General features: G+C 31.3%; 1 pseudogene across 1 annotated transcript; it reads left to right on the forward strand.

Annotated features, from left to right (window-relative positions):
• The first annotated feature begins 13,149 nt into the window (after positions 1-13,149).
• On the forward strand, positions 13,150-13,222 carry GGTG_20261 (annotated as a pseudogene). Its single transcript has one exon. The product of its transcript is annotated as a tRNA-OTHER (tRNA).
• The last annotated feature ends 2,440 nt before the right edge of the window (positions 13,223-15,662 follow it).

A 15,662-nucleotide genomic window follows, 5' to 3' on the forward strand; every position in this document is an offset into this window, starting at 1 on the left:
ACACCGCTTATCGTTGTATTTTTTTAATCCATACCACGCATACGCCGTAATTTGTTTGCATTGCATGCTTTTATATTTTTAATTTAAATAACGGTAATATTGCGCCGTGGTTAATTCGGGGTCGAAAAGTTAGCATTAATATGCTAACCCATTTTATCGGAAATAATCCTTTTGCAAATGTATTGCGCTTTTTAAATTTGCAATTTGGAATAACGCCGTTACCTTTTTTTGTTATTTTTTTTTTTTATAACGAAATGGTAACCCGTTCGATATTTTTATACAGGTTTTCGGCGCTAAATGCTTTTATTAGCTTTAATTAATGTTCCGCTTTGCTTTTATCGTTAAAAAAAGGTCGAAATTTATTAATTAGTAAATCCGTTATTATTAAAGTTATTGTTGGTTTGGTAATTTTTAAGCCGTTCGTTTGTTCGGTTATATTTTAAACCGCAAAAAGCGCGTATTACGTTTGTAGCCGGTTCGTTGCGGCGGGGTTGCCGTAGCTATCCGCAACTTTTTTTATGCTTTTGCTTGTATCGTTCGTTTCCGGCCCGGGCCAGCATTTTTTTTCCGCTTGTTAACGGGTATTGGCATTTTGGAAATGCAAATAAACGTTTTTTAACGGGTGCTAATAAACCGTTTTAACTTAGCCTTTACCCAATTCCTTATCGCAAATCCGCTTAATTTTTTCGGGTTTTATTTTTTAATTTTTTATTTCCGGTAATAATAAAAATTTTATCGTTAATTGTAAATGCTATTGCTTTTTTAGCTTTTATTATTTGGGGTGTTTTAAAAGCGGTATGCGCTTTTGCGGTTATTTAAGCCCAGGTTTGTTTTTTACCTTTTCCGTTTGCGGCCGCAATTTATTGCGTTTGGTCCTTTTTTTTAATATAATTTTAATTTGTTCGAAAAATTAAAAAATCGTTTAGGTTGCGTTAAAGTTAATTGCTGGGGTTGTTAAAATTGCAATTGCTTGGTTAATTGCTTTAACGTATCGAACGAATTTTGCAATAATTTCGGCGGCCGTAATTTTTTTTTTATTAAGTAATTAAAAATACTTTTTTTGCAAATTGCATTATTGTAATAATTAATTGGGTTTTTTTCGGGCTTGCGGTTAATTTTTGTCGTAATTGTTGCTGGTTCGGGTAATTCCCGTTGCGTATTGCGTGCTTCGATTGGTTAAAGCCAATAGCCTTTTCCATCGATGCCGCAACGGCGCTTCGGGGTATTATCGAGCTCGCTTAGCCTTTAAGCAAATTGGCGTTTTGTTACAGTCAGGCCTCTGCTCCTAAAGTAAGGCACCAAAGGAGTATCGAACAATAGCACGTAATTTAACAAATTAAAGGGATTTACAAGGTAACTTGGGTGCGGTTTGAATAATTGTTCCAAGGGTTACTTGGAAGCTAACTAAAGTTTGATTAATGCCGAAGCCCCAATTAAAAATTACTTAGGATAATAAAAAACCCTCCTTTTTTATAGCCCGTCCTTTATGCTATTTTTACCCTTTCCAAAAAAGTAATTTGTAATTTTGTCGATAAATTACAAATTATTTAAATAATTTGTAACTTTATTAACAAATTACGGGCGGTTTATTTAAGCTTTTTTGTGGTAAAAGGTAAGCGCTTGCTTACTTTTCGCTTTTTTAATTTCCCGTTCCGGCCGGGTAGTTGTTGGTTGTAACATTAAGTTCTTTTTTTACCGGCCAAGCCCTTTTGGCCTATTTATATCCGTTTTTCCCATTGCCAATCGTAAGTATTATTTTTTTTTATTGTTTAACCGTCCCTTTTTTTTAACAATGTCGGGTTAAATACAAAAACGCTTTGCGCGTTTAACTTTCCAACGCAAAAACTTTTTTGCTTTAGTTTTTGCATTGGCTATCGATATAAATTTTTATTTTTTTATCGAAACGTTTTTAAAAAAAATACCTGTTTGGTTTTTCCGCAAAATTTTTTTCGTTACGTAAAATATTTTATTTGCAACCGTTTTGGCTATAACATTTTGGGTTTTTTATTTAAATAATTGCGCTTTATTGGTTTTTAATATTAAAGGATTAAAACCGAAATGCAAGCTATTAAAGTTAAGCGTTGTGCTTTAAATAACCGTTTTAAACGTTTTCGCAAACAAAAGGATTTTTGGTTTAAAAAGCAATTACGGGCGTTATTTCGGGGTATTAAAACCGTAGAAAAATTGGAGCAAATGGAACGGGCGGAACGAAAAAAGGCTGCTTTGGTAACGGCCAATTCCTTCCTTTCTTTTTACCTTAACTTTTTTTTTTGTCCTTTGGCTGGGCAACGTTAAGGATCAATCTTAACTTTAACCCGTTGGCCCTTTTTTAATTTGGTAAATTGTAACTTTTTTAATAATTCCTTTTGGTTGTGTAGCGCAATGGTAACGCGTTTGCTTTTGTAACGGGAAGTTTTAAGTTCGATTTCCGGTACAACCTAGTTAAATCGACGATATTGGCTTTCCTAGCCGGGGTTGTTAATTTAACTTCTTTTTTTTTTTTTTTTTGCTAATTCCGAAAGCTTAAAGTTTGGTATCGATTTTAAATTGCTTGCGTTTTTTTAATTCGGTAAGTTATAACTTTTTTAACAATTTTTACAAATTGTATAGCGCAATAGTAACGCATTTGTTTTTGTAACGAAAGGTTTTGGGTTTAATTTCCGGTGCAACCTTTGTTGGAATTTTCGTTTTATGCATGTAAGGAAAAGGCTTCGGCATCCTTTTTTGCTTAAACTTGTTAGCTTATTTTTTGGATATGTTATGGGGTTTTCCTTTTTTTGCTTACTAAATTTTTCCGAATTTGGAGCGTTTTGCAAATTCCAAAGCTATTGTTAATTTTTTTTTAAGCGATATTTTTGCAAAGCTTTTTAGCAATTTTTAAAGTTTGTTATATTTTTTTACGTATTATACTTATTTTTTTATCCTTTTTATTTAATAAAGTATTATTTTTTGCGGTAATGCGTTCGTTTGTTAAGGATAGCTTTAATTTTTTATTTTTGGTTAGGGTTAATTTTTACTAATTTGGTGCTTTTAAAGCCCGAAAGCGCTGGTTTTAGCAAAAAAACGTGAAAAACCGGGTGGATGCGCATAATTGGTAGTAATTAAAATTCGTAATTAATTGGAAAAATAATACGAATAACCCGAAAGGGTTCCTATTTTTTCCTGTCCAATTTATTGCTTGGCTTTTTTATTTTAATATTAGCGCGCAAAAGGTAAGCGTTATCCCTTTTTTTAAAGGTTGGTTTTTTAATCCTTTTTTTATTGGCTTGCTTTGCTATTCGGTAGCGCAGGTTTTCCAATTTATTTTAAAGGTTTTAATGCAATTTAATAAATTTCGTTATTTAAATTTTTGCTGTTAAGGCTTTAAATTCGGCTTTGGGCTCGTTATACGCCGTAAAGGTGTATTTATAATTAGCGTAAAACGGCGTTTCCCTTGTGCTTTTATGCATAAAGCTATTGTAAGCGAATTGGGCAATTGGTAATAATTAAACCCAATTGTTTTATTTATAAGTAATATAATGGCGTAAGTATTGCTTTATCGTTTTATTGGTTCGCTTTGTTTATTTATCCGTTTAAGGGTGGTACGCTATTAATAAAGCGTATTTTGTTCCGAAAAACGCCGTAAGCGTTTTTTAAAATTTATTTGTAAATAGCTTGTTTCGGTTTGTAATTAATTTTTGCGGCATTTTATGGTTTGCTATTACGTACCGAAAAAAAGTATAAACTAAAGTAAGCGCGTTGTTACTTTTTTTATATAGTAAATATAAGGCATATTTTGTAAGTTTATTTATTATTACCAATATGCTATTATATTGTATTTTTGTTAAAAGCTTTTTAAATTTAAAAAGTTTAACAATAAAATTTATAATAATTTTTTGCTATGCCTTTTTGGGCGTTAGCAATGGTTAAAGCAATTTATAAAAGAAATGCTTGTTGGGCTTGTCCTTAGCGCATATTTGGCAATCCTTTATTGCTTTTAGCATTATTGCTCGAATTTCGGTAAACCCGTAATGCTGCCGAAGCTTTTTTTATATTTTGGTAGCTTTTGGGTGGTTATGGGTTAGCAGCTTATGGATTTCCAAAATCCTTTTTAAGGTTTAACTTTATTTTTTGGTTATTAAAGCCATTGCTTGTTAAATTAAAACCAACGCTTTTTTTGGTTTATAAGCTAAAAGCGTTTTGGTTTTTTTTGGAATAGCGATTTCGTAATTGCTTTTTTTGCTTAAAGCGTTTGCCTTTCCGTTTTTTAATCCTTTTCGGTACAAAATTTAAAGGTTATAATTTTAAAAATATTGGTTTTAACGAATTTAACGCTTATTAAAGTTTTAGCTCGTAATAAAATGTGCTAAATTTTTATGGTTGGTATATACCGTTATTCGGTGGTTTGTTCCATATAAGTATACTTTCCATTTTTCCAAAGCTTTAATAATAACGAAAAGCTTTTTATTATGGATTTAGTAATTTAATTTAAATTTTTTAAGTTTTTGCAAAAAAAAAGCGCAAAGGTACAGCTTTTTTTTTTTATTTCGTTAATTTAATTATTTTCCAATTGCGTAATCCAACGCGTTGGTTTTAATTTCGAATGGTTTATTGGGGTTCGAAATAACCAATATTAGTTTTCGTAAAATAGCGCTTTTAAGCTATTCGAAAGCAATTTATTTTCGAGCCCCCCAATGGAATTGGATATTGTTTTTGGTAAAATTTGTAAATAGCGTAACGTTATTATTAAACCTTTGCATAAACCGTTAATAAAAGTTAAAAAACTTTAAAAACGCCCGTACCTTTCGTACGTTAATAAGCGCTAGCCAATCGGCCATTTCCTATACTTTGGCTAGGTTTATTTTAACTTTTCCTGGCGTAATAACGAACCCGAAAAAGGCCATTTCCTGGATATGCTATACGCATTTATTCGGGTTAATTAAAAGCTTTGCGTTTTGCAGCTTTTGTAATACTTAATGCATATGTTGCTTATGCTTTTCCAACGTTTTTAAATATATTAAAATGTTATTTAGGTACGCTAGGACGAAAATGTTAAAATGCTTTTAAAGCATATGGTTAATTATCCGCTAAAACGTAATTAACGCGTTGGTAAATTCGAAAGTTATAACTAACAATTTATACACGTTAAGCCGTATCCGGAAAGCAATTATCCATTTTTGTTTTTTTTAATTCGAAGCAATCCATATGCTTTTTAAAGGTTTAAAACCGTAAAATATTTAGCTTTGCCGAATTTGTTGCGTAATTCGTCGATAAAAAACAAAAAATATCGATTTTTTATTATAGCTTCGTTTAATGGTTGGTAATCGATGCATATTCGTTTTTTTCCGTTTTTTTTAAGCATAAATAAAATTCCGTATTTTATTGGAAATGTTAAAAGTTTAATTACCCCTTTTTTCAAATCCTCCTGTAACTATTTTTTTAACCCTTTTTATTGCTTGGGGTTAAATTGGTATAGCTTTTAGTATTTAAATTGCGCATTTGGCTTAAATTTAATTTTATGGTTAAACGGCCCGTATTTTGAAAGCACCGTTTTTAGGTTTTTTTAAAACAATTTCCAATACTTATAATATTTCGAAAGTACGTTAGTTAATTATTGTAACCTTTGTTTAAATCCATCGTAAAGCGTTATTATGGTTTTTTGTAATAGGGTTTGAAAGTTGCTGCTTTGCTTTATTTCCGTCGAAATACCTTTTTTTGGCTTTATTTTTATATTATTTGCGGCCCGTAATTGTTGGGCTTTTTTAATTGCTAATAAAAGTTTTTATTAAAAATTGTTTTTTTTCAATTAATTTTTGGATTGTGCTTTTGTAATTACGGGATTTCGAAAACAACATTTTCGTTCCGTATTTTTAACGCGTTTAGCGTTATTTAAAAGGTTTTGCTTTAGTACCAAAGGCTAAAGTAATTGGCTTTAGTATCGATTTATTCGTTGTTATATTTAATTAGTTTTTTTTTATTATTGTAAAAGAATATGGCTTATCTTTTTTGCGTATAGGAATACCGTATCGTAATATTGCTTATAGCGATACGTAATTGCTTTGGGCACCGCAATTAATTAAAGTTTTTAAGTAATAAAGGCCTTATTGTACCCGTATATAAAAGTATTGCTTATTCGGGCTAATGGTTATTGCTAAGGTTTTTATTGCAAATAGCTATCCTTTTTATGGCTTTGGTACAAATAAATTCTTTAATTTTTTGTTTTAAAATGCTTTGTTTAAAGCTTGGATAGCTTTATTTTTTATTTTTTGCGCACCCTTACGTATTTTGGGTTATTGGGGTTACTAAAAGGTTTATACAAACTTTCTACGTTTTTGTCGTACCGCATTAGTATGTATGGAAACTTATATTTTATTTGCTATGCTTTAGCTTTTTGCATGGTATGGACTTTGCATTTCAATTTTTTGCATTTTTGCCATTTTAAAACCTTAGCAACGCAAAGCATAAATTATTAAAAGTTAGGTTAAAACATTGCCAACTTTTCGTACTTTTTAATAATAAACCATTTGGGTAATTGCTATGCCAATTTAAACCTGGTAATTAGCTTGTTGGTTTATCGATAAAAAAAAAAGTTATTTCGGAACTTTTAAATTAAATGTATTGCACAATTTGTAACAAAGCATTTCCCCCAAAACAACCACAAATGCTTTTAGTAATTAGGCATAAAATTGTTATAGTTTTTTTTTTGGTGCTATTTTGTAGCCTTTTAGCCCATTTTTGGCTATATGCTTGCAACCGGGTATACCTTTGGTACGTAATTAAATGGTTGTTATTAAATTAATTAATAAAGCGTTTAAAATTGTTTTTGGCTGGTATAATTTCGTAAAAAGTACCGTTTTTGTTTGGCAAATTAACGTTCCAAAAGCACCGTTAAATTTTAACTTTGTTCCAAGCTTTTTCGCCTTTTTAAAATTATTCGATTACGGTTTTCGGGCGTGCCGGATGCAAACTTTTTTTTTGCTTTTGCATAGCGAACCCGCCCCAACGGAACGTTTTGTGGTTAATTTAATTTAGCAATGCTACGTACGCATATGCCGAATTGTCGAATTTAATTATAATAAGTTGGTTGTAACTTAGCTTGTTTTTTTTTGGCTAACGCTTGGTTTATATTTAAAAATTTTGCAAGTTAACGCTTTGGTTGCGTTTCGATTTATACTTTCGTTGGTACCGTTTTTGGTACGCCGCCCGTATATATTTTTGCAAAAGGCGGGCATTTTTGGCGTACCGGCGAAAGCTATTTAAATTCTTTTTATTGCTTTCTTTTTCGAATTTGTTACTTTCGAACGTTATTTGTTCGTAAAAACTTTTATTTGTTACCCAAACTTTTATTGGTTTGGAAATGGCAAAATCCGGGTTTTGGAGGATTTTTACAATATTTTTTATAGTTAATTTATTTTTTTTTCGTTGCTTTTTGGCTCGAAATCGGGAATCGAACTAGTTTTAACCCAAAGCTTTGGGCTATACCCTTATTAAATTGTTTCGTTTTTAAAGTTTTGCCCTTTAATAAAAGCATTTAACACTTTTTTTTATTTAGCAACGCGTAAAAATTGCTTTTAAAATATTTCGTTTTGTAATTTGGGGTTTTTTTGGAAATTTTTATCGATTTAAACCTGGTTACTTTCGTTGTTGGAATTTGCTAAATTGTTGCTGCAAATTGTTACAGGGTTTTTTCGTTTGGTTATAACCAATTGCTTGCAAAAAAACCATTTTATTGCATTTTTATTGGAATGGTAAGCAACGCAATGGTTGTTGGTATACGCCGTTTAAAAAAACGCAAGGCTAAAATAGCTATTGTTTTTTGGTTTTGTTGCTACCTTTTTGGTTGCCGCTATTGCTTTGGGTTTATCGCTTTAAAATATTTTTTTTTGCTTTTTTTTTTAAAAGCAGTTTTTTTTAATATGCCCCGGTTATCCATATTAAAAGCATTTGCCATTTTTAAAGTTTTGGAATTTGCGCTTTCTTTGCTTTTAATGCGTAACGCCGGCGTTAAAATTTATAAAGCTAAAATAACGACCATAAGCTATGGATTTGTTGCGGTTAAACCGTTGTTGCGGTTGGTTGCTTTATATTACAAGCTTAATTTTTTGGCCTTTTTTTTCTAAACGGCGCTTATACAGCTTATTGCTGGTTTTAACCATAATAATAACGTATTTGGCAAAAAATTCGGGTTGGTTAATTTTTAAAACTTCGTTTTTTACGTTATTTCGGAATTTATTATACAAATAAGCTATTTTGGTTTTATCGGTCCAATTAAGCTTATTGGCAAAGCGTTAAAAGTTTAAAACGTATTTTAACGCTGCGCCTTTTTGTTGGAATTAAAATATTTTTTTTTTGGCAATTTATTGTTCGTTAATTTGGCTAAATACGCTAGTAATTTTTTTTTCGAACCGGGCAAAGCTAGCAAAAGTAACTTTGGTTTTTTTTATTTTCGTTGTAGCTTTTAAAAAAATTTGCCCATACGGGTTCGAACCATTTTTTTACTTTGCTTTTAAAGCGAATAACTGCGTAAGCAACCTTTTATTTTTTAATTGTAAATTAAATTTGGTAAAAAGCAAAATACTTTTAACATTTGGTTAAAAAGGCTTTAAAAGCGCTTTTTTTTACCGTTGTACCGGTTGGGGGTAAAAAATTTGTAAGTTCGAACCGCCGTTTGCGGAACGCTAATTTATTGCTTAAATTGGGTAAGGTTTGCGGTTATAGCTATAAACGCGGCTTTAACCTTTGTTACTTTTGTTATATTGTAGGTTTTTTTTGCGTAATTAAAATGCTCGTCGTTTTTTTTTGTAAAGGATTTGCTAATTTTAATTGTTATTGCTATTGCTTGGTACCGGTCCGGGTACTAAACAGGATTAATTAAAATGTTACAATTAAGCCTTTGTTTTTAAGGTAAAGCACCAAAAAAATATCGAATAATAGCACGTAATTTAATAAATTAAAAGGATTTACAAAATAATTTAGGTACGGTTTAAATGCTTGCTTTAAAGGTTATTTGGAAGCTAATTAAAGTTTAACTAATGCTAAAGCTTTAGTTAAAAATTACTTAAAATAGTAAAAAACCTTCCTTTTTTATAGCCCGTCCTTTATGCTGTTCTTACCCCTTCCAGGGAAATAACCTGTAATTTTATCGATAAATTACAAATTACTTAAGTGATTTGTAACCCTATTAACAGATTACGGGCGGCTTATTTAACCTTTTTTGTGGTAAGGGGTAGGCGCTTGCTTACCCCTCGCTTTTTTGGCTTCCCGTCCCGGCCGGGTGGTTGTTGGTCGTAACACGTTTCCGGTTTTCGTAATGGCTTTAGTTTTTTTGTATGTCGTTGTTGTCGTTGCGCGCAAGCAAAAAACGTCCTTTTAACAAACTTATTAATTGTTAAAAAGGCTTTTAAAAAATTGTTAAATAAATGGCTGGAACCTTTTTAAATTACAAAAGTAATTGGATCGGCCGGTTTAGCGTTTTGGTTAAAGCTTTTAGTAAATTACCGAATATATAGCGTATTTCCGGCAAATTTATTGCAAACGTTTAAAAAAAAACTTGGTAAAAAGCGAAAAAACAAAAAACGAAAAATCGAAGCGGAAAAAAAAAACCGCTTTAAAATAAAAGCTTTGCTAAAATATAAAAGGCCTTTACGAAAACGGAAATACTTAATTAAATGGGCAAACTACAATAAATCGGAAAATTTGTAAATTCCAAAAAGGGATATTACAAAAAAAATTATTAAAAAGTATAAAGCAAATTTACAAAATAACGATAGTATTAAACCTTAACGGGTAAATACCCGGAAAAACGGGGGTAATATAAAATAAAATTTATAAAAAGCTAAAAAAAAGGCCCAAAAAATGTTTTAAGCATACCGAACCGGTTGGTTACCGGGAAAAAACGGGAAAAAACCCGTAAGCGGTTCGTAAAAGCCGTAAAATATCGTGCTTTATAAATAAAAGGTTAAGTAAAAACGGTATAATATAAAAAACGCCCGAAATTGTTAAATGCAATATATTTAAATCCTTAAAAATATGCAAAGTGTAGCATATTTCGAAAAGCTTTAAAAAGCATGCTTAGCGCAATACGCTAAAGCAATTACCGCATTTTAAACGTACGTTATGGTAAAATACTATTGTTTGCCCGAAAAAAAATGGGAAAACCTTTAAATAGCACGGCAAATAAGCTTAAGCGTTCGGGTAGCGGCAAATGCATATCGGCGGTATTTAAACCCATTAAAACCGAAAAAAAGCATTTTAAAATTATGTATTAAAGCATTAAAGCTTAATTAATAAAATAAAAATACCGGAATTTCGCAATGCTGCAAAAACAGCATAACGAAAAAAAATTATAATTATAATTGTAATAAATTAACGAAAAAAACCCAAATTAACCACTTTTTAAAAAAGGAATATTAGTAATTAATTAAAAAAACATATAAAAAAAAGTAATTAAAAGCCAAATTTAAAAAAACCAATATTTCCGGAAACCAAGTTTTCTTTGTTAGCGCTAAAATCGTTACTTTCCGGCACCGGTATATCCGCCGCACCTTTACCGGAAGCTGCGCAAGCATTAACCATGGCCTTTAAGCTTGCCGAAATGGAAAGGAAATTAAAATCGATGCTATTTAAAATAAGGATTACGCCTTTTTCGAAACGCCAAAAAAACGCCGCTATTTTGCTAAAAAAGGCTTAAGCAGCAACCAAATTTTTGGTTTGTTTTTTCGATTGGATACCGATAATGCGGAAATACGAATTTTTTTTTAAATAGCTTCCAAAATTGCAGCGCTAATAACTTTGCAATAAATGCGCTTTTAAATAACAGTTTAACGTTTTTAACGCGCAAATTGCTTGGCTAACATGGTATAAAAGGATTTAACTTTTTGGATAGCTTTGCGGGCGCAAAATTGGGCTTTAATAAGCTTTTCGAAAAGCTTTGGGGTTTTATTGGGCTACCGTTTATAAACGGTATTTAAAATTTTGTAAAGGTTTTAAATAACTTTCCAAACCCATTTCGAAAGCTCGACGCAAATTTTGTTATTAATTACGTTTTTGCAATAAATGCATTTGGAAAACCCCGTACTATTATCGGTACATACCGGTATACAAGGGTTAACGGCATAATTTTAATATGCTTAACAACTTAAATAACGGCCGCAAAATACCGTACGCTCCGTATAAATGTTTTTAAACGAAAGCAAATAAATAAAATTCCAATTGTCTTTTTATTGGAATTTAATAACCGCTTTCGGCGGGATTGCATTGCAAATACTTATATAAAGCGAAAAAAAGCGGTGTTTTTTTCGGCGGCAAACTTATTAAAATCGAAAACGTTACGGCAACGCTCGTTGCGCGCGTTACGCTTTTTTTCGGCCGCGGATTTTTTGGCGCAGCAATTAAAGCCAGGGTTGGGAATTAAGTTATTTAAGTTACTCGTTAAGTTAGTAAAAAGTTACAGTTTAAAGCTCAATATTAAATTAACTATTATAGTTATAAATATAAAAATACCACCATTAAATACAAAAAACTCAGTTTTATAAAAATAATATTTAAAATATTTAATTACATAATTATATATTACGTAATTTGCATTAAGTCATTTTCAACTTTTTTTTCAACCAATTGTAACTTAATGCATTTTTACCCGCTTATATACCATTTTTAAGTAATATAAACTTATAATATATTTTCTTTTCCTATTTATTTATATAAATACGAAGAAATAAACGTTTTACTTATTTTTGTTAATTTTAAATTTTATTGCAAAGTTTAACTTAAAAAATGACTTAATAACTTAATTGTAACTTAATTCCCAACCTTAATTAAAGCTTACCGGAAAGTTACCGGCAAAGCATTTAAAGGAATTTTAAAAGGCTAAAAGCGCAAAAGGGTTTAAAAAATCCGCAATAATTAAAGGGCTTACCAAAGGGTTACCGGCAAAGCGTTAATTCGGGGTTTAAAAAACCAAAAGGCCAAAAAAGCCAATAAACTAATTGGAACCGAAAAGCCCGGGGCGGGCTTTAAGCAAAAGCTTAACTTTTTTACCGCGGCGGGTAAGCTAAATAACATTTGCAATTACCAGTTAAATTCCGAAATTCGAAAAGGAACGGTTAAATACCGGTTACTTACCGTTATTATCGTTAAAAGCGCCGAAATGGTTATTAAAAGCATAAAAAAAAAAGGGTTTGCGGTTTTAAACGGGAAAAAAAGCTTTTTATATTGGCGCAAACCCATTTTTTGGAATGTTACAAAGCTTTATAACCGGTTTCCCCAAGCGCTGCCGGGCATTAAAACGGCTTAGCGGAATATTACCGATTACCGGTTACTTACAAAATCCTTACGCGCGGCATATGCGGTTTAAAATAAGCCGTATTGGAAAAAAGCAATATGTTAAAAGCACGGGCGAAACCGCCCGGCAAAAAAAAGGAAAAGGGCGCTAACAGCCAATCGGGTACGAACCTTTTTGGGAACGTGCCGGCAAATTGCTGGTATTGCGGTTAAAGCATAACGGCAAAGCTAAAAAATGGAATAAAGCTTAAATTGGATGAAAGCGCTTAAAGCGCGGGGGATTTATAAAACCAACCCCGCGTGCCCGAAAAGCACGAAAAAAAAGGGTAAAAAAGGAACAATTATTAAAAAAATAGCACTTTTGGTAAAAAAATTACGGAAGCTTACCAAAGGAAATACCGCATTTAGCCCGTAATTTGGTAACCACCCGCCTTTGCATAAATCGACCTTTAATACAAGCATTAATACGCTTAAAAGCATTTAAAATAAAGCAAAACCAATGATTTAACATTTTTTTGGCTATTTTAAAAAAAGCTTGCAACGGTAAAAAAAAAAAATTGGTTAAAAATTATTAAAATTAATTATTTTAAATTTAAATTTTACGTTAAATTCGAAAAGCTTCCGTAAAATAATTAAGCAAAATTAATTTATATAATTAAATGGTTATAATATTTTCCAAATAATTGTACAAAATTTTAAAACGTTTAATATAAAACAATATTTTTATTGCAGTAATTTATTAATTAACGCTGTAACTTTAATTGTAAACGGGAACGGCAATATTTAAATAACGGTAAAAAATACGCGTTTTAAAACAAAAAAATACAAAAATAATAAAAGCAAAAGCGGCAAAAAACGCAACAAACCATGTAAATTATTTCGGAAAAAGTCCTCGTAGCGCAGTGGTTTAGCGCTAGGAAGTCCTTTTTGGAAAACGCAGGTTCGATTCCTGCCACGAACACCAGGTTTTTTATTTCGCACGTGCAAAGCGATTTATCAAGTTTTAAACCGTTCCAACGTTTTTCCAAACAGTTAATCCTTATAACGAAGCGACCCATAGCAACAAAAGATTTTACCTTTATCGACGAGCTTTATAGCACTTACGTGCAATTTCCACCCGACCCCAGCAAAGTTATTTGCAACCCGTTAGCGGGATTCCTTACCCCCGGGCTTTATAAATACACGTGCAGAAGGCACGTGCAGCTTGTGGACGCACAGTTTATAAAGCAAACGAAAAAATAAGGACTTCGGGCCAAAATAAATCCAACCGGTTATCGGAACAGTAACGCCGGGGTTGCGGCGAGGGATAAAGGTACCGATAGCAACGAAAGCAACTCCGATAACAAAGTTGGCCGATAAAATGATGGCACCAATTAAAAAAAAGGGAAGGACCGCCTTTAAAGGGGCGCGCTTGGCCCGGAAATAAAAGGGGCACGTTTTGGCTAAAAAAAGTGGAACCCAACAATTAACGAATAAACCGTATGGTAAAATAAAATATTGCTAATTTGGTTATTTGGACTTTGCAAATAAAACCCGGATCGTAATGTGCTACTTGGGATTGTAGCACGTGGGTTGTGGCGCGCTTTTTATGCACGCTCGTATTCGTGCCTTTTTAATTATTAATGTAATTTTATGTGCAGGATTTTTATTATTTACGAAAACGACGCGGAGTTGCAAAAACCTCGAAAGGAAGGGGTTTTTATCCAGCTTTATACCAAATAGCTATTGGTTGGGGGCACGGTTTCCTCCTTCATGTAGTTAACCCGATCCGTAAAGCTTCCCATGGGTTATATAGCTCGAAAGGGGTAAATAAATATATATATTTTGGAAAAATTAAAAATGAAACGAAAAAAAAAGCATATTACCGTTATAATAAAATAAAGTACATGTTAAAAATTTGCAAACTTTTTTTAATTATTAAATTATAAACCAAAATAGCGTTAATAATTACTAAAAAAATTAAAACAAAAATAAATAATTTTTAGTACAAATTTTAACTAAAAAAAAAGCGTAATAACCGAAATAATATTAAATTAATATTAAGCAAATAATAAATAACGAACGTAAAAAAATTAAACAAATATAAACGAATTACTTTTTATTGTTTCCGTACTTTTTATTAGCTACCGTTTTGTTAACGTACAAATTAATTTTGGTTATAATTATTACGCTGTTATAAGTAAAAATTTTGCAATAAAAATGCATATAAAATAAATGCGTTTTAATACTTAAATTTAAAGTTAATTTTACAACGCATTAAAATATTTATTAAATATATAGCTAAATGCTAAATAAATATGTTGCAATTAAGCCTTTGCTTTTAAGGTAAGGCACTAAAGGAGTACTGAGCAGTAGCACGTAATTTAACAATTAAGGGGGTTTACAAAGTAACTTGGGTGCGGTTTAAATGCTTGCTTTAAAGGTTACTTGGAAGCTAATTTAAATTAACTAATGCCAATGCATTTATTAACAATTATTTAGGACAAAAGGAAATCCTTCCCTTTTATACTTAAACCGCTTGGTCTTGGATGCTGTAAGGGGCTTTTAATCCCGCTAATTAAAGCTAATAGCACCGATTGTTATTAAGCACCGGTATTGCTGTTAATTAGCTTAATCCCGATTAATTATTATTAATTAATCCTTAACCCCAATGTTACGTAACTTTTCCATCCTGTTTTTTTTTGCTAAAGGGGCGGGGTTTGTTACCCCCCCCTCCCCCCCCCCCCTTTTTATAAATTGTTGGTCGTAACATTAAGTTTCCCTTTTTTTGGCCAAAGCCCGTTAGCTACGTATTACTATCCTTTCCGCCTTTTTGTTAATCGTAAATACTATTTTTCCTTATTGTTTAACCATCCCTTTTTTTAACAAAATGTTCGGGCAAATCCAAAAACGCGGGGTTTTAACCTTTTAATTTTCGGTTTGCCGGGCAAACCTTTTATTGGTTATTTTAATTTTTTTTGAAAATGCCTTTTTGTTTTTCCTGTAAAGCCGTTGGCCTTTGTTTTTGTTAAATTTTCTTTCTAAATATATTGCGTTGCGCTAAATGTATTTGCTTGGAACGCATTTAATGCAACCAGGGTTGGGAATTAAGTTAAAAGTTATAAGTTAAATTCATAACTTTTGTAAGTAAGTTAGTTAAAGTTAACGGTGTAACTAACTAATAACTTACTTAAAAAAAAGGTAACTTACTTAATTAACTTAATTAATCATTTTAAGTTATTTTTTGCATAAGTTTTTTTCATAAATTCACATAATCTTTTGCATATTTTTGCAATTTTTTTTTAAAAAATTACTTTATATATAAATAAAATAAAATAAAATTATAATTAAAATAAATAATACTATGTATTTATACGCTATTATATTTATGGAAGAAACTTTAATGCTGCGGCTAAGTACAT

This window comes from Gaeumannomyces tritici, assembly GCF_000145635.1.
Source record: "Gaeumannomyces tritici R3-111a-1 unplaced genomic scaffold supercont2.21, whole genome shotgun sequence".
Lineage (NCBI taxonomy): Eukaryota > Fungi > Ascomycota > Sordariomycetes > Magnaporthales > Magnaporthaceae > Gaeumannomyces > Gaeumannomyces tritici.